Source organism: Lonchura striata, chromosome 3 (assembly GCF_050655825.1).
Source record: "Lonchura striata isolate lonStrDom1 chromosome 3, ASM5065582v1, whole genome shotgun sequence".
Lineage (NCBI taxonomy): Eukaryota > Metazoa > Chordata > Aves > Passeriformes > Estrildidae > Lonchura > Lonchura striata.
The window spans coordinates 89,938,379-89,962,866 of NC_140705.1; the positions used below are offsets into that span (position 1 = coordinate 89,938,379).

General features: G+C 40.2%; 2 long non-coding RNA genes across 5 annotated transcripts in view; one reads left to right on the forward strand and one right to left on the reverse strand.

Annotated features, from left to right (window-relative positions):
* Positions 1–21,882, forward strand: part of LOC110475803 (uncharacterized) — a 39,890-nt gene extending 18,008 nt beyond the window's left edge. Inside the window, exons 1-4 of one of the 2 annotated variants that reach the window (XR_002466331.3) lie at positions 14,075–14,203; positions 16,895–17,030; positions 17,651–17,772; positions 20,328–21,882. This is a non-coding gene — a long non-coding RNA (uncharacterized LOC110475803). Of the gene's footprint in view, positions 1–14,074; positions 14,204–16,894; positions 17,031–17,650; positions 17,773–20,327 lie in introns of those variants that run through there. The other variant, XR_014953953.1, reaches the window with a different exon arrangement.
* On the reverse strand, positions 12,330–23,699 carry LOC110475802 (uncharacterized). 3 transcript variants are annotated; one of them, XR_014953952.1, is made up of 3 exons: positions 23,560–23,699; positions 21,877–22,044; positions 12,330–12,405 (listed from the first exon to the last, which is right to left on the reverse strand). It is a non-coding gene; the product is annotated as an uncharacterized LOC110475802 (long non-coding RNA). The 3 variants fall into 3 exon arrangements; XR_004148099.3 differs by having other exon boundaries at positions 12,330–19,068; XR_002466330.3 differs by having other exon boundaries at positions 12,330–19,099.
* Between the last annotated feature and the right edge of the window lie 789 nt (positions 23,700–24,488).

Genomic DNA, 24,488 nt, shown 5'->3' on the forward strand with positions numbered 1-24,488 from the left:
TTGTTTACAACATCCTGGAATCACGAGAAAATGGCTGAGGATGATCTAACATTTGCAGGTTTATGCAAACATTTTTTAATAGATCCTACTCTATCCAAGTGAACTAAAAGCAATGTTTTTAAACAAATTTATACAAATGAGGAGTACTTTTCACTAATAACTTTTTTCCTCCTAAATTCCAAAAGCATTTTCTGTTCCACTGCATTTTGATCTTGCTGTCATGGGTAGAACTGGCAGAAATCCCACACCTTCCATATGCCATGTGTGCCTATATCTGTAAGGTTTTTATACAAATCCCATACTTTATAGGCTTGTGTCCATGCAGAGCACAGTTGTCTTGCTTTTATTCCCAACACAGGTGAGTTGATTTCAAGACAATGTGGTAGTAAATATTTGTGACAGGAACTGGTAGGTTCTGTTTAATTCCAGCAGCAGGGCCTCAGGGTCCACCATTGCCCTAAAATCACCTGCAGAAGGACTCATGGCTCTTAGCAGGCTTTCATCCTGCTGAGACAAGGAACGAAGTAACAGCCACCAGCCACCAATTGCTGACCTAGATTAGTCAGCACACAGTTTTTTTGTCTTCAGAGGACATCTCTGAAGTGATGGAGACAAGCTGAGATACTGCAGGAGGATATGAAGAGCCAATTGGGATGACTCTTAACATCTTCCATTGTTTAGTCATGAGGTTAAAAGATAAGGAAAATCTCCTTTGGGAGGAGAGGTGATTGGATAATACTGGTATAAAATAGAAATTACTGTCAGTGGTGAAAATACGCCTTTAGAACGGAATCAATACTTCTGGGCATTATGGGAAACATTGAATTTAGTGATACAAAGTACATTATAGTGGATCACTAAAACCTAGGGAAGTTATTCTGGATGCAAGGGTTCCACCATAGACAAAACTCTGGGTTTTGGCAGGTGTTGTTCATCCTAAAGGAACTCTGTTGGAGAGAATGGATGATAGTCTTGGGTTGCAAGAAGTCTTGTGCTGTTCCCCTGAGTGGAACTAAAATCAAATGGAATTAATCTCTCAGGGTTATGTTTTGTGCCTGAGAATGTAGTGAAGGCAATACACTGGTCATGGTAAAGCACTAAAGTTTAATCTCTTACTTTCCTACTGTCAATAAAACTAAGCAAAGGCTGAGTCTCTAGGGCCTAACAAGCTTGGGACAGCCTCCCAAAGCTTTGCATCAAACCCTTCTCTCTGTCTCCATGTCTTCCCTGATATTCTGCACATTAGGAGCAAACTCCTCCATCCCTTCACCATGAAACTCTTTTTTTTTGCTGCCTTCTGTATTTGACTGTACAACCCTGCTTTTTTAGCACCAGTACAGGAGTGATGCAAGCTCCTCCTTTGACCTCATATGGCTTCTGTTCCTGCTTTCCCAGCCAGGTCTTTCACATGCCTCCTGTGGCACTGCCACTCCTCTCCATGTTCCAGGACAACAGGGGACAGACAGCTGGCCTTGAAAGTCCAGCAAACTCAGAGTCAGGCTTCTCCCTGCTCCTAGAGCTCATAACCTTAAAGGAGCTCAGCACAGGGTCCAGCCCTTTGTGCTTCTAAGGAAGGTTGGTTAAGTTGGAAGGTGAAAGAAGGAAAGGTGAAGGATCACAAAGAAGAGAACACTTATTCAAGGCAGACATCTGATTCTCTTGTTTTGGACTTGAGAGCAAAACCCTCTGCATGGTACAAGCAGTGCCAGGCAAAGGCTGGCTATGATCCCTGGGGGTCTGGCAGGACAGGGAGCAGGAGCTGGATTTCTCACAGGTCAAAAGAGAAAGTTTGAGGAAGAGCAGGAAAGTGAGAAGTATGTGTATCCTTCCTCTTCAAGCTGTCTTTAGAAAAGCATGAGAGGTTATTAAAAAAGCTGTGTGGAGATAAGACATTGCTACTCCTTATATTTAGGGCCCCAATTTGCAAAATCAGCTTCAGGTCCACATGTGTCAGGTGGGCCTGAGATATGATGAAAAGATGTCTGTTCTCAGTGTTTTCTCTGTTTATGACAAATAACAGCCTATGAGCCTGATTCTCCTTGCTCTACAGTAAATGCAACACAAACTTCTCTACACACTGGATCAGAGTCTCATTTATTTGCAGCAGGAACTGTGCAGCAAATCACCTCACTCCTGATTTCCTCTCCTGTTGGAATTTTCACTTTGTCCCAGCGGTTTTGCTCCCGGTTTTCCCCTGGCTGTTGGAATGTGCACGAGCACCAAAGCGAGGGGCTGTCGCTGTCGAGGCAGGACGGGAATGAGAAGACTGACTCAGAAGGCTGCTGAGAGTAAAACTCCCATTTATTCAAAATACACCGCTCTTTTATACAGAGCTTCGCAAGGATCAAATCCATTGGTTCTGAAGTGAAAACAATCTGCAGCATTGGTGTAAAGTGCTTGACGCACAGTGATAGAACTTAACTATAAACAATGTGAAAAACAAGAGAGATAAAGAATTATTTACATTCTCTCCAGCTCTTTCCCAGGCGTCTGCCTGGCTAGAAACTCTCAGTCTCTTTCTTTGACTGAATCTGAGACCCACAAGGGGCTGCGCTGGGAAAGGTCAGGCCAGCCTGGGGCACAGCGAAGAGCTGGCTGGGCAGTGGAAAGTTACAGCCCTGAGCTGCTGCAGGAGCTGCCCCGCTCCTCGGGAAATGTGATACCTGCTCGCAGAGGCCGTGTGGAAAAGGCTGAGTGCTCTCCAAAGTGCTCCTCTTGTTTGAGGGGAGTTTAGAGTGATTTTTCATGTATCTTTATTAGAGGAAATTTGCTTTAATCCCCGTAACCTATATCTGCTGCTTATAGTGCCAGGGACTGCAAATATTTGTGTTTTATCAGTATTTCTTAATTGAAAACTATTGTGATCTCAAGCATGATAATTCTGCATGAAAATGATAGCAAGCATGACTCAGTATGAGAAGAGTGATGGACAAAAATAGGCCAATTCTTATCAAATCCTATTCTGTCTTTAGTCCTTCCCTGTGTATTGTACCAGAGCCCATGAACACAGCTGAGCAATAATATTTGCTAGTAGCTGTTTGTGTTTCCAGTGGAAATCAGTGGTAAATACCAGTGTAAAAGTGTCTTTCATCCACAAGAAAGAGCTGTTTGTCCAAATTTCATTTGCTGGATGTAACATGGAATTTGTCTTTCTGCTTTTGGTAGGAACTCATTTAGTGATGTTTAATTTTACATCACATTCTAGTAACTGCTATAGAAAAGATCTGGGTGAAGGTTCATGACAACAGTCCAACTATTTGGCACAGGTTTTCTGTAAACAAATCAGTGAGTTGTTTAACCAGTGTGAAATAAGAATTTCCCAATGCCTTGTGAATGAACGTGCTGCAGTTGCAAAGAGATTTCATTAACTAATGTGAACCTCCAAAAGAAAAGGAAGGACAGGAAGAAAATCTCATGAAATGCATGTTGCAATTGTAGCTGGAGCTGTGGATCATGCAGTATGTTTTGGGTCTGGTTATTACGGAAAGGATGTGTTTTTCCCTACTGTGAACTGACTATTCTCCTTGTATTTCAATAATGCCTCAAGTCTGATAAGATGGGGAACTATCAGAAATTGCTGGTCTTGGGAACCCTGTGAGACCTAAACCAGCAGTAATCTGGGCTGTCATGGACCTGAAAGTGGTTTGGCCATTCTATTTAGAGACACACCAAAATATAAATATACTTTATAGTGTTTGAAATACCAGTATGTCTCTAGAGACTTTTATCATAAAAGATAAGAGTTGGAGCAATTCAAAGACAAGGCATGTTGTCAGTTCAAGGTGGCTTTAAAATACAGGGCAACCTGTGTGGTTTTAAGTCCTAGGAAGTGCATCACTCACTGATGACTAAACTCTGACACTGCGCAGAGACAATTCAGAATATGAGTTTAGTGTATCAGTAGAGATGTGATTTACAGTGCTGGTCAGAGTAAGCTGATAGCAGCCATGAAAATGAAGCTACATAGATAAGCTTTGGCAATATATCACATAAGCGTCTTCCAAATTGCTGAGCATTTAACATCTGCTTGCTACTATTTTGCACATCCCTTCACTGTGAGAGACCACGTGTTAGCAAAGAATTACTCGACTCAGTAATGACAAGTTTTTTTTAATGTTGTTTTGATGCTTCTAATGTGCTGTTCACACAGGAAGTCAGGCAGCCTGGTTTAAGTGGCTGCCCAGCTTTGTGGTAATGGGAGTAAGAGAGCCTCTGGACAGGAATCCAACTCCAAAACTCTGTTTTCCAGGATCTGCATTACCAATGAAACTCTAAGCCTTAGGTGTTCCTCACAAACTGCTCCATAAAATGCCATGGTGATAAGGTCCACGGATGACCACCAAGTGACCATATGGAAAAAGGGCTGAGCCCTATCTTCTAGCCTTGCTCCTGACCACTTGACTGAACATTGACAGCTTTCCTGAGCTCTGTTCCCATATCAGAGAAAGAGAGAAAAGCAATGTTCTGAGCTGGATACGTGTCCCCATTCAGTTAAATATCTAATCATGCTCTTTTCCATGAAGAGTGAGGTAAAGATGACATTTGTCCCTTCATTGTGATATCTCAGTATGTTCAGGAAAGTGTCTTTTCTGAGACACATACAGGACAAAAAAAGTTCAAGCACACATTCTGAACTTAGGAAGATTCCTTCTGTGTGGAAATTCTGTCCTCTAACAGGCCAATCAGTTACCTCATGTGGAAAAAGAGCTTTTGCTCAGCAACCAGAGGGCTAAAACACAGAGAGGATTCTCCTTGTTCTTGACATCCTTCTCTTTTGTGGCCTATGCAGCCAAATTATTCTTCCATTTGAAAAGCCAGTTCTCAGTTCTGGCTGCACCTGGCAGCAGCATCACAACTTTTTTTTGTGATATTAACTGAATAAAGGAAGATATGTCAGACTGGCAGCATACAACACTTGGAGGTGGCACTGAGACATGAATGTGTAGTTCATTAACAAAGATAAGCAGGAGGATGATCTTCTGTTGCTCTTTAGAATACCTTGGGCAGGCTCTGAAAAGGCCAAGTCTTTCTTTTTCTTAAAGCTTAAAGAGTTCCAGATGCCTTTAAGATAAGAAATAAGCAGCAGGTAAGTGAGCATTGCTTTTCCTTTTCTAACAGACTCCCCCGAGGTGCCAGGGATGTTTTGTGACCTCTGGCATGACTCTTTCAATGGGGCTGCAGAGTCAATACGAGCCCAGGCTGCTCTCACAGTGCCTTGGACACTATCAGTGACCGTGGAGCTGTTCAGTGTGAGCCTGGCAGGGTGGCAGTGACTTCCAGGGTTTGTTTAACATTCCTGGAGGCTGCAGGGTATCAGCTCCAGCACTAACAGAGCTCACTGCAGTTCACAGCTCTATGTTTTGGCTATGCTTGTACTTAAAATCCATCCCTGGCCAGTAAGTGGCCACAGGTTAAAGGAATGGCACACTGCTACTGATTAGGAGTGCTCTGTGACCTACTTGGGAGAGCAGAAGGGATCTACTAGAAACTGTAAAAAATTGATTGAATTTATCTGTGTAGTTAGCCAGTCATCTGGGAAAAGAAATCTTGCTTAATGCAACAGATTGTTTCAAAGTAAAAAAACAAACAAACCCAAGCTATAATGGGATTTGGATGGAAGACTTTGCATTTTAAACTGGACCCCCAAACCAAGAAAACACAAATTTTTCTTTTTACTGTTTTAGGAGTGGTAACATTTTTTCCCCCATTTGACTCCAAACTCAGTATCTTAACTTTGGTGGGTTTAAAACAAACAATTGGAATATGTATACTTGCAGCCATTCCTATGGTTCTAGGAAATTCAAAGCTGGTTTGTATAGTTTGAGCTTCCTGTAGGAATAAAAAATACTAGTCCCTTGTATCGAAATGGAATTTATTGTCTCCTGAGCTTGCTGGGTCACAGTGTGTCCCATGACATTCTAAATACCCTCAAACTTAACACTGGCTTGGCTACAGGGCAGTGAAGGAAAAAGAGGAATGTTCTGCATTGATAAGCCTGACACCAAGCCCATATGGGAGAGGTAGTGATTAAAAGGACCCTGGGTAACTCTGCCTGGCCCTGTGGTGGGTCTGTGAAGGGGCAAAGCCTGGGGTCTGTCTCCATTTTAACTGGTGGTGCCAGCAGAAACTTTTCTGTTAATTTTAGTATTAGATCCCCACATGACTGTGGAGTTTGATGTTTAACTGTATCATGTGTCTTCTTCTAGCAAACTCTGAAACGACTGAATAAAAGTAGAGTCACACAAGATTAATGGGAATTTTGATTGTTGTTGTTTGGTTGTTTTTTTTGTTTTTTGTTTTTTTGTTAAAGAGCACCATAAAATCTTTCGTAAATTCTGAAGAAATCCAAAGTGCTGCATGTGAGGCTTTACTGCCACCTCTCTTTTCAGCACAGGGCTGGTATTCTGCAGTATTGAGTGACTCCTGGGAGAAAAAGCTGTCCTGGCTGAGGGGCTGCTCCCTGCATTTAAACTGAGAGCTGCCTGACCCACCCAAGTAAATTTTTATTGAGATTACTCTTGGTTCTGGCACAGTGAGCTTCCCTTTCTCCTGAGCTGGCTGTAACACAGGTACCAATGACTACTGTAATCGATTAACTTCCTTTTGGGGTGAAAAGTTAAGAAAGCCTTAATCTTAGTCCATATCTGTGTCCTGGCTTGAAATGTTATTGAGCCTGAGATAGTGATGGGTGCATTTTGAAAGCAGTGCACTGAAGGCCCAAATGATGAATTGCAGCATTTCTAGGCTCTTACTGAAAATATATCCCAGCAATTCCAAGGGAGAACAGCTCCCACATCAGGGAGTGCAACTGTAGGAGACCCATTTGTGTGTATGTAGTTGGATCCAAGTAAAACTAAATCCAAAGTGGCAGTGGCCCAGGATGAAACTTGATGCTAATTGTACATAAATAGCAGAGGGACTGTCATATGACAGGCTATAATCAATAAAACATTCCTGTTGGGACTAATCTGCATGTCAAGTGTCCTTACTGGAATGGAGTGCTGGCACTGCTGTGTACCCTGATTTAAGAGTTGTTCAGGATTTATTCCTCACAGAAAATTAATTTCTACTTCTTTTCACTCAAGAGATCTGGACTAAGCCAATGAATGAAACATTATGTGGAGTAGCTGCTAGGCACTGTATCTATAGTTCTGATAAAATAATATATGTGTAAAAGTGCATTCTTGAAGTAAAAATTGACTTTTTTCCCCTAATAAGAAATTTAGGATTTTTTGTTTCACCTAGTTAGAAAGCAGAGCTCAGCCTTGGTAGATTCTATTCCTTTTTCTCTTTGCACAATATCACATGTCTAGAATTGTTCTAAGGCATAAGTCTGTTTAGTAGATTTTTTTTTTTTTTAACAAGGAACAGTTTGGTGCTCTTTGTGATCACATCACAAATAGCATGTTGAGAATTTGCTGATTTTTTTGGTAAATCTGAATTTCTAATAATTTGCAGCTACAATTGCTTGTAGCTCTAATACTATAATCACTTCTGAAACTTGACATGTAGGGAATTTTTTCCTTACTAAAATTATGTAGAGCTGTATTAAAATGATAATGGAGAAAAAGGAGTGATGGCTGCAAAGGAAACTGTAGAACCAGAGTTGAGAGAAGGTCTGTTAATGGCTGAAGAGTATGATTTCATTCAAACGAAAAGGAGGAAGTAATCTAAATAATTAATTAAATGTGTGATTTCATTCAAATGAAAATAAGGAACTACCCTAAATAGAGGTGTCAGGAAGATGAGCACCTGAACTGGAGCCATAAAATATTCTGATGGAGAACACTGTACTTGTGAGTGTTTGGGTGAGAATTCCACTGACTAAAGTCAGTGTGACCAGATTGACTTTTAAATAAATAACCATCTTCCTTTTTATAAAATCTCATACAGAATTTTGTTACAGGAGTTTCCTACAACAAAGTTAAAATCTTACTGTGTAAATGTTTGGAGGGCCAGAGAATTGTATGAAAATTGGTACATTATGAAAGGAAGTTGCAGGAATTTTCCTTCAACTTTATAAGTTTTAAATCTACTAAGAGGAATTAATTTTAGTCCTCTACATCAAAGAATCAAAAATGCCTGCGCAGAGAACTGGCTGATGAGATGAGCCCCGTTAAGAGCTGTCCCTCTGTGTGACAGTTCCTGCTGTCCCCCCTCTTTGGAGGATGTTTCTGGCACCCTGCAGGTTTGGGGGCTGCTGCACACAGCCAGCTCCCAGCTGACAGCTCCATTTGCAGCCACTTCTGGAGGGAGGCAAAAGTCTTCAGTTGTTAGGACAGAGTGAGGCAGTGTAGGACCTACTGTGGTGCTCTCTCAGAATATCCAGTGTTTTCCTCTCTTCCCCGTGCTTGTTTTCCCCTGTTCTACGAGGGCTGGGTGAGGCTCTTTTGGACTAGAGCAGAGATGAAGGTCCCAGGGACCTTGGGCACTTCTCAGAAGGGTACAAATAACACTTGAAGGGTGCATTGATTTGGGCCCGGCAAGAATTTATCTGGGGTTGGAGGAATCCTTGGGGATTATCCAGCTAAATATTTAGTTACTGAAGAAAACGTGTTCCCATTAATAGCACCATTTATCATTTTTGCTGCTGAGTCCCTTATTTAAGATTAAATTTATGAGACCTCTTATTAGATCCAGTTTCTATTTGGAATCCTGAAGTATCAAAAGAATAGGATGTATCTCACATCCAAAAAAAGCAAAAACTTTTTAAAATATTATTATTTTTGAAATTTTTTTGTTGTTTTGATTTTTTAAAAATTTTATTCCAGGCAATGCTGCAATCTCTCCCCTGTCCTCTGAGGAACATCTCAAAGCACAGTGCCCCACAGCAGGCATCATTCACAACTTCCTTCTCATCGAACCAAAGAATCCCTGAGCTGCATTTCCTCATTTCCCTTCTCTTAATAGTCCATTTTCCTTCCCCACCTTCTCACATTGCTGTCCTGGCATTCTCTTGCATGTGATATTTATATATTTCTTAGCTGGAAATGGATTTCTTCTGGACCTAGAATGGTCTGGGAATTGCATTACACTCCAAGGTGACTTTCCCTGTAGTTACAGCTCTGTTTCCTATGCTAGCAGGCACCAAAGTCTACCCTGCTCTTGTCATATGATGCATTTTTCCTCTTAAACAAGGAATTTCCTTGAAACAATTGTTATTTTTAGCCTAAAACCACCTGATAGTTTCTGATGTCACGTTGTGATTCAGCTCCTTCATCTGAACAAGTGAAGAAACTGTCACTATTTTACTACAAAACTGTTGGTGTTTGCTATTTAGGAGTCTTGAGCTTATGGAATTGTCACAGATCTGCTGGGATGAAATCCCAATATAATTCTGAAAGAGGAATATAGATTAAATTAATGTAATTTGCCTTTAAAAATTTTCTTTTTCATGTGATAATCTGATTAGAACTGAGGCACTGTTTCATGTTTTATTACCCACAGAGGAGAGGTTTATGCCAGGTTCTTGCCTCATGTTTGATTCAGATCTTTGTGAACTGTTGGTAACTGGCAAAACATCTCAGTACAGTTATTTGCATGGAGCTTTCTGAGCCTCTTCTTCAACATTATTGAATCTCTAGAAATAAACCTTTTTTTAAAGGTTCAGAGGCTTTAGTTCATGTGGATAAGCATAGAACATTTCACATCACTTCCAAAGTGCAGCAAGAATGTTTCTCTTATGATTTTTTTCTTTTTTCTTTAAGGATTTCCATGAATAAGGATGGAGTTATGACTGCAGCTTAGTGTCAATCCACTGCATAAACTCACCTGTGCTTTTGGAGAGGGCAGGGTGGTGACTGAATCATGACTTTTTTTATTTATAGGAGAGATTAGTTTATTTTTCAAATTTCAAGTAATATTTTCAAGCTGGTTTAAAGAAAGCATTTGGGTTTTTACCTTAGATAAATGACAGGCATTTGATCTCAGGTGAAACCCAAACACAAACAATGTTTGAAGTGAGTGGGATAAAAACTACATTATCTTCAACTAAAATTATTTCTGTGAGTGTTCACTTCTCCAGTGTTGCATTTTTTATTAACCTGTTTTTTCTCCTTAAATTTCTTTGTCTGGACAATAGAATAGAGTGAAGAACATTTCAGTGGAGTTACTGGAGGTGATGGGCCTGACTCACCATGACTGAATCTTGTAAAAAATTATGATCTCTGTAAAAGTCACAACAGAATTGTCCAAATCTTGTCTGGGCATCTAGAAGAGATGAGAATCCCTCTGCTCAGGGGAATGGGATGCAGTAGAGGTAGCACTCATTGCAGCAGGAAAGAATTCCACAAGATCCAGACAGAGGTATTGTGTGTGTTCCTGGTTCAGGCCAGTGGAATGGCTATGCCTTACCCCTTGGCCTTGATTGCAGGCACTATGAACTTCTCAAGGCAAGAACAGGGTGTTTGGAAAGTGCTTGGCGTGTCATGGATCCTACTGGGAATAATAATAATAATAATACTCAGGAAAAAAGGATTTCTTGGTTTTAGCATGAGGCAAACTTCTTGTCAAAAGTGCTGACCAATTGAGTTGAAATATGCTTGCATTTGTTGTGGGTTCTGAAAGTGTTAAACCTTATAAAAGCTTTCATGCTGCTGAATTCACCCTTTAGGGAAAGCCACTGGAAGGCTGGGACCTGTTGCTCAACACAGAAAGAAGCAGAGCACAATAAAATTTTGAGCATCTTCCCCTTAGGCCTCAAGGCTCCAAATCCTGTGAGAAGGTTGGGTTTTGCTGAACGATGGGGGGGATAATGTTGCATTCCCTGCACAGAAAGCAGCTGCTAGGGCTGGCATTGGGATGGGGCTGGGAAGTAGAGAGGAATTCAGAGTCCTGAAAATCTTCTGGCTCCTCCTCTGCCTCACTAGACATTTGGAGAAGCTCCTTTTCTGCAGCAGTGAGGATGACATGTGGGTGGAGCTGGGCTTCCAGGAATGCTCTTGGAGCCTGTGGGATGCTGGGCTTTGTTTTTCTTGCCTCAGTGCTCACTGTGCCTACATCCATTCTCTCAGATAAACAGAGCTGTGATTTCTCTCTCCCTTCTCCTCCCTATAGAACTGGAACATGTGTTCCACTGGGCACTTTCAAAGTAGGTCAAGGGGCTGTCTGGTGCTTAAACATCAAAATAATGTTGTGACCTAGTAGGTATAAGTGGGTTTTGAGGCAATGGTGTGATTCCAGGTAGTTCTTGTGGAATGGATCTTCCTCCTCTGGTAAATTATCTGTTCTCAGGTGATGCCACCCAGCTGTATATGTTGCTGATTGTTCACATCACCCTGCAATTCCTTCATTTTGGTCTTCTGCTTGACTGGGACTGCAGCAGAGTTCTGAAACAATCTCAGCCAGGGTAAGAAAGAAAGCATTTTCAGATGTCACCAACCACCACATTGGTTCATACATATCTTAACTCCCAGTCCTCAAGTGCTGTTATTTTTGACAAAATAAATGGGGTTTGTTATTTGCTGTTCATTTGTATACAAGTTTGTGGTGAGAGAATGGTGACATTTTTTTCCACATCAATTCTAAATCCTTTATTTTAGTTCTGGTCAGAAAATAGAGAAAATTATGCAAGAAAATAAAGTTCAGTGGAGGGGGAAAAATACTGATGCCTTGTGATTACTTTCACATTGAGAACTGGAGCATGTGTAGTTTAGAAATTCTATATACACATTTTAGAGCATGAGCCGTAGGTTCCCTCCAGCTTGCTTTACTTCTACTGGTTTTTGCATGGCTGGAGTTTTCTTGTTGTAACAGATAATCCCTAATAACTAATGGCACAGAATATTGGAGGGGTTTTCTCCCTGAGCCGTCAAGGACAAACCAAAACAAAAGAAATATGAACAGTCACACCCAGTGTTGAATTCCTGTGATCATTATTTACAGGACACTGCTCTTGAGAATACACTTGGGAGTCAGTGTGGTATTTTCAGCTTCAGTACTTTTAATGTGGCCAGAACTGGATTGAAGATTTTTAGGATTTCCCATCTCTTAAACACCAGTTCAATGGAGATATTCACACAAGAAGTTCCGCTGGTGTTCTGTGTGTGCACATCTTTGGAGGATCACTTGGAGGTTGGGTATTGAGGTGCTGAAGCATCCTTTTTTCTCCAAAAAAAAAAAAAAAACAAACAAAAAACAAAAAAAAACCCCAACTTTCATTATCACTTGGCAATAAATAACTTTTAATATCACTTCTTTAAAAAATCCTTTTTTCCTCCTGTTTGATTTTGTCATTTTTTCCTCCTGTTTGATTTTGTCAAAGGCCCAGTTAAAAGTGGTATTCAGTGTCACATTTTGAGATCTATTTAGGCACAGAAAGACACCTTGGAGAGTTTTCAGAAGTGTTTAATATTTGGAATGTTTTCCCACGTCCAAGTCTCTTCTCTGCTGCACAGAAAACAACCCCTGTTGAGAGAAAAGAGCAGCTGAATTCCAGTGACTTTCTCCCTGTTTAGCTGGAGAGTGTGAGGCTGTTAGAACTTGTTCTCAGTTTCAGCTCAGTACTTCAGATCCCTGCTCTCTGGGATCCTGAGGAGGAAGTACATAATATGGGTGTAATTGGAGTACCACTCTCTCGTCCTACTCTTTCTGACAAGAAAACTGCTTTAGCTCACAGAGGAACTCTCAATTCATTTAGGCTCCTGTGCAGGGACACTCCCTGTGTTTATTTAACAGCACTTCGTGTTTCTGAGCACCAAAATAAATTATTTGCAGAAAATCCCTGAAATTTGTCTGTGATAAATGTGAACCTGAAGATTTCCCCTGAGCTATGTCTAGCATGAACTTTATTCACTGTAGGGATCATGTTTATGTAATTGAAATTTTGGACAGATTTTTGACAGATCTTTTAGGATGTAACATTTTGTTTCCCATTACATGAGCAAAACTGTTTATTGATGATGAGAAAAACTGAAAGTTTTGATTTACAGTTTGTTTGCTGCTTCATTATTTCAGTATCCTACATTTACAAGGGTTTGGCAAGAAATTAAGCACTTTAAATGAAAGATTGTTCATAGAAGTAAACAAAACACTGGCAGAACCTTCCTCTCACCTTGTCCATGGGTGTGTCTGACAATTTGCACATTTACCAGATTCATTTCTGTCAAGATAATTAATTGCAGAGGTTTGATGAATTGTAGCGTGACCAGAGATGGTAAGTGTTGGTAAATATTACCAAATTTGTGAGGGTTTTAATTATCATTAGGCTAAAAGCACTGAGTTCATATGAAAACTGAGAGTTCATATGAAAGTTCCATAAATCTGGTGATTTGATTTTTTTTCCCCAAACCACGTATCTGGCATTTATTTGTTCTTTCATACTGACATTCTTTATAAAGAATAATGCATTGTACAAAAATGTGCACTAAGAACAAGTCTTTAAGGGTTTTCATCCTCCAACTCTTTTAAATCAACGCTAGAATAAATTTGGCAGTAGATCACAAGTTTTTTTAGAAGATGAGGCTGAGAATTACCTACAAAATGGTCTGGTTAGCAGCATCCTTAATTTTGGGGTGTGATTTCTATGGTCAATAGACACCAATTCTCTTCTCTGATTATGTCAGCACAGCTGAAAGGTGCATGCAGGAATGGTGGTTAAAGGTAATGAAGGCTTCATGGCATTTTGTTGGGGGGGCTTTTGGATAATTGCTCTGCTTCTACCTGAGTAGCCACAGGAAAACATCAGAAGTTTTGAGAAATTCCAGATTTCGGGTTTGAATAAATAATTGCTCAACAATTAGCGCACAAATATTTTGGTATATGCCAAACTAATGAGCAGTTTGCCACACTACAAAGCAGACTGGCAGCCTGTCTCTCTGAAATACTGGGAAGAGTCTGAGCTCTAAGGCTTCACTGTGTTAGGATGGGGGAGCCAAGCCTTTGTGCAGAGCTGTCACCTTCAGTGGCTTTAGGAGTTCACAGAGGTTTGAAACTTTAAGGTTGGAACAGCTGCTGTAAGGTTGAGTGATGTCACACTGAGTGTTTTGGGTGTGAAAGCCGACTCTGAGCTTTCAGAAGCCTCTTAAATGTTTTTGTGTTCAAGCTTTTCAGAAAAAGACCTCATTGAGGAGCTGCTACTCTGTGTTAGAGATGAAGTTTTGCATCAGGAGTGGTGATCAGGACAAAGAGCAGCAGCTCTGAGGCAGCTGTGAACAGTCCATTTTAACCTCATTGCAATGTCACTTCTCAATGGGCATTAATAAAGGTAAGCTTCGACAATTGGAATACCACTTGTTTCTAAAACTGAAGAATTAAAACTAACCCTAATCTGATCTCTCTGCCTTTTTTATGCCATTCTGATAGTAAAAGGGTTTTAAAATCATGGGGATTAAGGGTTAAAAGGAAAAATGAGCTTAGTAGGCCCTAGAAAAATAAACACCCTAAGCACATGGAGAACTTGTACTTGCTAGAACTGCACCTGTACATGATAAATGATATAATTGTTAGATGTGATGATTGTTTAGTAATTAAATATAATTACTGTTTAATCATAAGAATAATCATGAGAAACTGTGGTCACGGACCTAAGAAAGATCACGAGAAACTCATGTCAATGTATACAATAGAAGAATATAAGTTTAATAATTAATATGTAAGTTATATAACTATAGAATAAAATACATTCAGCTCGAAAGCCGTGTTGGAGTCAGATTTGGGTCTGGACCCCTGATTCCCAGAGCTCTTAATAAAAGCACCTGCATATAATCATATCCCCTGATTATGTGTGTTCCAGAACGCTAACACCACCCTCTGGCCCTTGCTGGGGAAGACTCCTTCTGGAAGAGTAGGCATCTATTTAACTTACAGAACATTGATATAAGAAGAAAATACATCAAATATATTCTTCTTGGTATTTTGGTCATTAAATAGAGAAATCTACCAAAGTGTTGTAACTGTAGTCGGTCAGCAAAATAAATTATTTTGCTGTTGGCTGAAGTTCTGTGCCTTTGCAGGGTTGCCTCAGTGGCTAAACACATCTTGCAAACGCTTCACTTTCACCTTTGCTTGCAGCAGCAGTGTTAGTCACTGCAGCCTGTGAAAACTGCATGGAAAATTCCCTGCAGTGCAGCCATTTGGAGAAGATCCCTTTCCCCCTGCAAGCAGAACAGATCCCATTGGTATCCTGGAAGGAAGGACTGCTTGTCCAGAACAACTTGTCTCTGTTTCAGTGACAGCTTTGTGTTTAGTCAGGGACAGGCAGAGATTCAGCTCTTGTCTAACATATAATTTACACGGATTTTTCCCACAGGAATGATTTTCAGTGGTAGCACTTTGTTGGGTTGGGACTCCTCTGAGTTCTTTAGGGAGATTTATCAGTGATGTACAAGCCCATCAGCTGTTTTGCTGTGACATTACTTGTATCTACAGACCCATGGAATCAAAGGGTTTTGTTTGCAGCCTTGGATTGCAAATAATTCTGCAGTTTCCAGCATCTTCAGAAGCCAAGGATTTCTAGGATTATTTGGATAAGAGATAAAAAAAACCCGAAATAACAAAACCCAAAAACCAACTCGCAAATCAGCCATAAATTGAAAGTGGGACCTAGTGGTCATTTAGAAGTGATTCTTGAATATTTGTGGTAACGAGCACTGAATTGTCTCAGGAAAAGATTTTTTCCTCTTATGCTAATTTACTTACTCAGTTTTAAAGCAGTAAGAATATAAACCTATGAGAATTTACTATAACAACACAATAACTGCAGTGGCATCTTGTTAAAATAGTAATTTTAGCAGTGGGCCTAGTGGTGAACACAAACACAAGGACTCCTTATTTTATTGGAAGAATATTTTTGCAAAGAACCCTGCATTATTTGGAGTGTGTTAACTCTGTCCCAGATGTTTTACATCCCATCTGATAATCATAAATTGTGACATGAAAGAAGTCTAGAAATAACTGCAACTCTGACTCGTTTTTGTTGATCTCATGAAGGTGTGTGCTCAAGTCAGCCACACGTGATCATATTGCCTGTGAGAGCAAGGGAGCAGAAGTAAATGCCTCAATTAATCATTGCGGAAAGAATTCCAGATCTGTAAGCATTCTGCCTGAGTGAGGAACTGAGGATTAAACCTCAGGAGCAGCCAATGCTTTAAACATTTCCATGAAAAGGTCATCTCCAAGCCAGTATCGCTTATCCTGGCTTTTGTATTCCCTGTCAGTCACAAAGGGGGAACACACACATGCTGGAAGAAGGTAATTGTTGCAGATTAAAGCCTCATGTGAAATGAAAGGGCCATCAAAATTCTTTATAGTTGCTTGGCATGAGTTCTGATAATGCAGAGTTCTCTTTTATTATTATTTTAAAATGCAGCCTTCTAGCACAGACTAAACAAAAGTCCCCCAAGACAATAGGAGTAGCCTGTAAGCAGAGTGTGGAGCTGCTGTGCACAGCTGGAGCTGGCAGGTGAAACACAGGCACACAAGTGCTTCTTCAAATAGGAAGATTTCAATTTCTTTTACTTTCCCCCGGCCCCCATGTAGCTCCATCTTGTATTTTAGTTGCAGATAAGATTTTTTTGTTCTGCCGTATTTTAGATCTATCTACCAGCCTTTCTTTTACAGAGAAATATCTTTTTCTCTTGTTGGGAGAACAAAAAAACATCAAATTCCCTGGTGCAGCATGGCTGCTCATCATGGAAACTTAAAAAATAATAGTAATTAAATTTATTTCTTATGAAACTCAAATGCAACGACTACTTTTGACACATTATATGTGATAACAGTTTCAAGATATTTATAAAGGACACTTGGGTAATTTTCTTCAGGGTTGTGCTTGAATAAGTTACACACCAAGGAAGAATACAGGACATTTTTTTGCAGTCATTAGACGTTGTGCAGCTTTTTTTCTTGTTCTGTTTGTGTTTTGCACAGGTTGACCCCTGTGTGCTCCCTCTTTCAGGTTCTGTTGTTCCTGGTTGAAGTCAATGAGTGCTCTTAGTGCACACAAGAAAATGTAACCCAGTGAGGCTTCCACCTGCCCAGCCCTCAAGGAAATGTCAGCAGCCACTGATGGGAAGAGGCCTCCTAACTCAGAGGTGATTATTTTTGCTTTGATGCTTCTTAGTGCCTTTGTTGGTATATTCTGAGCAGCATGATCCCAAAATAAAACTAATTCAGGCTGACAGATGCTATCACACATTCAGTGTGAATGGAGTTCACTGAGATTTTGCAGTTTTAAATTACCTAATACTGAAAAGCAACTGCTAAAACATTATCAGCAACTGCTTTAAGTGATTAAAAGCCAAAATATTATGCTTAAGTATGTAAATGCAAGATTAAAAAGCTCAACAAAACTTTGAAATAAAATATCAATAATAAAAATATATTTAAAAGGATTTTTAAAGAAATCACAAAAATGTCAACTGGACTCAATTTTTCTGCTTTAATTTATGCCAAAATCATCCAAATTTTTGTGATTTCCCTTTTTTTCTGATCAAACTGTGGAACTTTCTACTTTGTTTCTGTTTTGCTACTGCAACTAAAGCAGCCAACAGCCGAAGTCATTGTAGAAAACCAAACTTTCAGTAAAATTTGAACAAATGCATGCCCTCCCCATGTTTGCAGCTTCTGTTCTCTGACCAATTTCTTTTTGTGGTGATTTAGACTGTCCAGAGCCTGCATGTTCAATCATCTTCATGTTTCTTCTTGTCCACAGTGAGCCCTGTTTCCCTTTGCAGTGCCTGTTCCAGTGGAAAATGTGTATTTTTAATTATCTGCTGTCCTTAATTGAAGAGATGTGTCCCTGCACTGTATCAATGTACTCCTGCTTGTTCCTTGGTGAGTACCCATGCACAGCAATTTATTAAAGTTGTAATTCGCTTTCTCCAAACATTTGCAGCTATGAGTGCTACATCTGTAACAGAAATTCCTTGGTAGGAACACTTGAAACTAGTCCAGAGTTGCTTTAATTTTTGAATTGTGCCTGTGCACAGATTAGTTTCAGATTTTAAAGAAGAACTTTTTCTGTAGATATTGAGATTCACTTTTCCTGACACTTTTCCATAGCTATTGCCCTCATCAATAGGGATGTAAGAACACAGTATGATGATGATAACAATAATAATAACAACAATATCTTATTTATTCATCCTTAAAATATAGGGTTTTTTTCTGTTTGTTTTCAAGAGGTTATCCAAAAGATAAGAAGAACATCCAGAGAAAATATGTTTGTTAGTAATATTGTTTAAATATGGGTGTTTGCCTACTGGTCTGAAAACATCAACTGGGAGGAGGAAGCCTTGAAATGGTTTTGGTTCATTACTGACTTTAGGCCCCTCCATAATTCAGAGCCTCACAGAACTGATCCAAAGCACTCAAATCCTTGGGATCCCTTCCCAAGGCCTTGGTATATTTTGGAGAAGTTGCTACCCAGAGTGTTCTCCCTTCCTGAGCAAGGGCAGATCTGGCAACATGTTTGGGATCACTCTGGAAATACCCATTACACAAACTTCCTTTGTCTGGGGCTGCTTGGCAAGCAGGATCATTTGTGCCAGTTTTAGGGGAGCTATGAAGCTTTTTGTGGGAATCAGACCTCTTCTTCTTACATAACACAAGGTTTTGTAAGAAGAATTGTAAAAAGCTGGTTAAAAAACACACCAAAAAAGTCCTTCCCAAGTTCTGGTTGTAACTGCTTGGAAGGTGTTGCACTGGATTCTTGGGCCTTATCAATTCCTTGTGAACAGCCTTAAGCGCTTAGTGCTGAGGATTCCAAGTATTTTTCTTGTAGTGCTATTTTTAAATATAAAAAAGCCTCTCTGCTAGGTAGAAAAAGGAATTTAAGCTTCTACTGGATGTGTTAAAAGAAGAAAACATGCCTTAAGCCACTGGTTGCTGCCTGTATACTCATGCTTAGCAGGTTATTTCAATAGCATGCAAGTTAAATTCATATTCTATATTTGTTATTGATGAATTTGCAGTGATGATTGTGAGTTTTTGTGAAACTGGACTTGTAAGTTCTTGGGCTCATTTCTGTCCATAGCTGAGTAGAATTGCCGATTATGAGAGCTTTTCTAGTTGCCAACAAAATGATGACTCAAGTTCACAGCACAAGTATCCCATGAAGCAGAGCAGGATCTGCAGGAGAATAGGAGAATGGTCTTCACAGCTGCAGGTTGGACAGAATTTGTTTTTTTAAGAAGAAGGTGCAAAACCTCTTTGAACTCCTGTCCCTGTAAATAAACCCCCACACCTCAGCAGGGATGCCTGGGAGAGTGAGGGCTGGGCAGGACTGGCATGCCTGGGGACAAGATGTGATTCCTCATATCTCAGTTGGGGTCTGCAAAGTCAAATAAGGAAATGGGAGATGGGGAGAAATGTTTGATACTCCAGGCATGCTGCCTGCCAACATAAAGCAGAGCTGTCCTGAAAAAGGATTTAGTAATTTCCCCTGCTGGATTTGAGAATCCAGTGTTTTGCAGCACTGGAAACTGGAGGGGTTCATGCCTTAATCAGGATGTTTTGGGTGGAAAGTGTTCCCCGTGTACCCACTAAAGACATGCAATGGGAGTTTTGCTGTAATGACTCTAATGAGGCTAAGATTTGATTGCACATCTTCTAATCCCACATTTCTGGGTTGATTCATGCCTCCATTTATTCCTCTTTGACCTTCAGGAGCCTGGAGGAGGCAGATTTGGTTTTTTGCCATATTTGTCAGCATTAGTAAAAACAGCATCTCTAAAACTTCTTGAATTCTGGGTAGTTCAACAGAATATTTTAAGCACAAGGAATCTGAAAAACACTGATATGCCTAAATAATTGTGTCTTTAAAAAAAATGTGTTGTTTGAGAGCATTTTGGTGTAGTATTTAGCTTGAAAGATGCCACTAAACTTCTCAGTGCTTAGTACAGTTTGAGGGAAAAAGGCTGGGAGGACAGACTGCAATCCTGAAAATTATGGAAGCAATTGCATAATGAGGCTGTAGTTAATAATTAATTGTAAATAGGCATTGTCTTAATTCCAAAATCTGCCTTTAAATTTTTTGGCTTGCAGAATTATTGTACCTGACAGTAAAATAAAAGGAGTTGAGCTTGACTTGTGTTTGGTGCTTTATTGGGCTAGAATAGATGAGAGGCCTGTTCCTAAAATGTTGAAGCAAGAATGTGTCTGAGGTCTTTGAAAATAAAACTGTAGAGAGAGATGAGAAGCAAAAGATGTGTGAATGACTTGTAATCACTGTCAATGCTTGGGAAAATTAATTTTTTTCTTTCTAGTTGTCTTTAATAGCATTTATACTCCATTCCAAGGTACTACTTTGTAATTTGAAAATGCCAACTTTGTTGTTTTATGGTAAGATTCTTTCACTCTTCAGTGACAAATAATTTCCCCTTTCCCAGCTTTCTTTTTTCAACCAGGAACCTCGTTGCTGTCTGTGAGCCTTTTGTAACCAATTCCAAAGCACCTTCAAAGCACACTCAAATCTTGTCAGCACCTCAGCTCTTTGTAGGGCACCCCAGGACAGGACAAAAGATGCACATGCAGGACTGCATAAGGTAATTTAATCAGTGTGTTGCCTTCTGAAGGGGTGGGTGACCCTCAGAGAGGTTGCCTGAGGTGTGAGTGCTTCACAGTGAGATTAAATTTCACTTTATAACTCCTTATGGATAGTGGATCTTTAACTGCCCCTCCCCTGCCTTGTCCTCCTGTCCAAACCTCGTTCCCCACTGCTCCTGCCATTGAACAGAAAAAAACAAGGGATATGTGGAAGTCCTGCAAAGCAGGCAAATCTTTAGGCTGACCTAGGCTGGGTTTTAAAAAGGTTCAACAGAATCAACCAACTGCCACCTTAATATGTTGAATTCAATAACACAAAAAAATATGAGTGCCTAGAAAATTAAAAGCTGATCTCCACTTAGCTGCTATGTGTTCAGCATCAGGCAAGAGAGGAAAAAGAATCCAAATGAAACAGTAGCATGTTGCTCATCCAGAAAATTTTTGACTAGAAACGCCACAAGCTGACTTTTTGAGTCATCACACCAAATACAGGGCTATGTCTGCATATAAGGCTCTGTCTGGGCCAAACTCCAAATTTCAGTAAACTCCATGTTAAATTGAGTGGTGTTTGTTCTGAGTTTTCTTCCACATATTGATCTTGTGCTGCCTTTAAATTACAGAATTGTTACTATATCTTTATTTTTATAATATTTATAAATATTTTATTTAATATTATAAATACAAAATATAATATTATTTTATATAGTATTTCTAATATTTATTTATATTTATAATTATTACTGTATTTTTAACTGTATCTTTAACTGGGAATTCTGTGACAGTAATAAATGGGTGAAAGTGGGACATTTGAGGACAACCTGCAACTAAAGAGGCACAGACACCTTCTGGCCCTCTTCAGGAAGCTGTCTTGTTTGGAACAATTTGGCTTTTTGAAACATTTTTCTAGTACTTGTAGGCTAAAGGGATTTTAGTTGCCGTATCTGGAAAACACTGGGATGAAAATTACCCTGGAAAGTCCTTCTAAGACCTTTGCAAGTAAAGTTTTCCTTTGTTATATCATCAAAAAATGCTGTGTAAGAGAATGTTTGCACCTGCTGTGTCTTCCATAACTATCCTGAGCTCAGCACTGGATTTTGTGTTCCTATTTTTAAAAGCCATTTTGCTAAATAGGTGCAGAGAATGTTCCCTCTGGAAGGGGAGGAGAACAGCAGTGCAGCATTAGGGGAGCGCCCTGAACTTGGCATGCCTTGTATCAGCTGAGAGTGTGAAAGGAGGCAGATAAGAGAGCTGAATAAATTAGCATGGCTTTTGTGTGCACCATGCTGACTTGCAACTCCCAATGTCAGCGAAGAAAAACTCTTTTTAAGTCTTTCATGTAGCATAAATCACCTAAGGGAGGGCTGGAATCATCTCTGAAGGAATTTATCTTACCTGCTGCTTAAGATGGAACAGATAATCCTAAGGAAAACGTCTTGCTTGGCTTGCAAGCGTTGGAATAAGTGTCTGAAGAAAGAGATAGCAAAGTAGGGATATTGCAACCAGACTTGTGCCTGCTGCTTGCCAGCTCTGGAGTCCCTTTATAGAAGCCAGCAGCCTTGCCTGGAAAAAGAGCCAAGGAATTATTGCAGCTTTCAGGAAGGCAGGGAAAACAAAGAGAAGGGAAAGCCACACAGAGCTCTTGTTTGGATAAACTGTGTATGGTTAGGCTGAGTGTGTTTGGGGAAAGAAATGGAGAAAAGAAAAGTTACAGCTTAGTGATTCCTCCCCCCTCCCAGTCTTTTTAAAATACTTGTTCAGCATCAATTCACTGCAGGGCTTGTCTGTGCTTAAACTTGCCTGCTTTAATTAAACTGATCACTTAAATCGATGTTAATACCTGAATGTGTGCAAGGATTCAGTACTTTGTATGAGTTTTGTATGCCTCTGTAAACTACAGAGTGGATTTAACCAGTTTGATGAATATTCCCAAGTGTATTTGGAGAGTCTAAATTACCAGCAACCAGTTTCCCCATTCTTTCACTTTGTGTGTGTAAATGTTCTGTTTTGGGAAGTGTGTTGTGTTAACAGTTCATTTGGGATTATTCATGAGATTAATTTTGAAACTCTGTAAGTAATAGGAAGTCTTTCTGTGTCTTGATCTTTGAGTCTTGTCTTGATTAATGTTGATTTCTGGGAACTGGGCAAAGATACTGGGTTGGAATTCCAGGGAAAGGAATTGCTTGCTTACTTGGATCTGACATTTTGTAGTCAGTGTCCTTATGAAGGATCTAGAATTTGTCATTGATTTCTCCTCCAACATGAGACTGGCAAAACTGCATCTTGATGCTTGGCAAAATGCTGATCATGATGTCAGAGCATGCACCCACACCATTTATATATGTATTGAAAAATGGAAGTGGCAGCTACATTAAATGAAGTGGCTTTTAAGGGAGAAAAGCAATAATATAAATGATACAGAACTCCTCTAAAAGGATCATAAAAACATAAGAGGGTAGAAGTGTGAGCTGTTTCAGTGGTGTGATTTAAGAGTGAGAATCCATACAAGATGAAATATTTAGGGAAAGCAGGAAACTTGGAGTTGCAATGAATATTATCAGGTGAGAGAAAATGTGGAGAACGTGAAAAAGTTCTCACCACTTGTATTTATAATAACGTGGGGGAGTTTTATGCCTGTTTGTACTGACACACATTCACGTACCCAGTGTTAACTAACAGAAGTACATAAAAGTATAGTTCAGCTGCAGGGTGGCAGATGCACAGCAATAGATTAGGAAAAAAATGAGCAGTGGTAGGAAGTTCTGGGTGGTATGAGTGGAATAATTCCAATGTGCAGGTGAGAAACATCATCTCCTCTATTAATTTGACTGGAGGCTGTTACTTGCTTTTGTTTGTTGTACATTTAATCAGAATTTCAGGAGGGAAATTCAGGAGGAAGGCAGCTGTAAAAACGATTTTGTTTTTTAATATTAACTAACCTAAGTTGTAGCCTGGGTTAGTCTGCCACCACCATCAAAAATTATCATTTTTCCTATGAGTAAAGAAAATCCCCAGTGGAGCTGTGTTCCACAGGAGAGGTCTCATCCGGTGAAAAAAGCTTTGGAAAGCTTTACTTACGTGTTTTACTTCGACAAGAGGTAACTCGAACATGCAGGACTGGGAGCAGACCTCAGCCTCGATCGTGGAATGCACAAAGCAGCTGTTTTGCCTATAAATAAACCAAGAGCCTCTTCCCGAGTGAGGCTTTTTTCACAGATATGCCATGGAAATTAAAACTGCCCCTTTAACTGTTGGTTTTAAAGTATGTGGTAGCGGCAGGATTTACGTTCTGGTGTGTGAAAGTCACGCCGGCATCAGGTTTCGGCCTTATCGCGGTGCGGTGGAACCGCTTGTGCTGCAAAGAGTTAAATCCGTCAGCATTTCTCTTCCTAATCCCCCCGAGTGCCACAGGTTTATATCTTTGGTAGAAAGCAAAACTCCGCTGCACATAGTCAAAAACATCTCCATGCACCTCTGATTATTTTGTTTCCATCTCTTTGTAAATGTCTCCATATTTTTGATAATTCAACAGAGAATTTTACTAGGGGAGGGCGGGGGTGGAATATCTGTTTGCTTTCCTGGGCTGATTGGCTTTCTTACATTTTTCTTTTCTTTTTTCCCCTTCGGTTTGTGGTTTGGTTTTTGTTTTGTGTGGCTTTTTTCTTCTCATTTTTCATGTGAATGCCGGGAGAATCAGCAGTAGGAATCGCACGGATCTTGAGGGCTGGCCCAGTGCCTGGGGACAGGGTCTCAGCGCCCCGGGTGGTTCTGGTGTCACTCGCTGTCTCCAGGAACTCAGGTTCTTGCACCTATTCAATGGCTGTAAATGACCATCTGGTTACCCCCAAAGCAGAAGCGTTGCCCTCACTCTGATCGCCTGTCCCGGGCGGGTCGCTGTATGGTGCAGGTGCAAAACCAGCAGCGTTCCCCAGCTCGGAATAAGGCGGCAGCTCCGCATGGAAACAGCCGGGCCAAGAGGAGAGGCAGCAGGGCCCCGATGGAGCTCG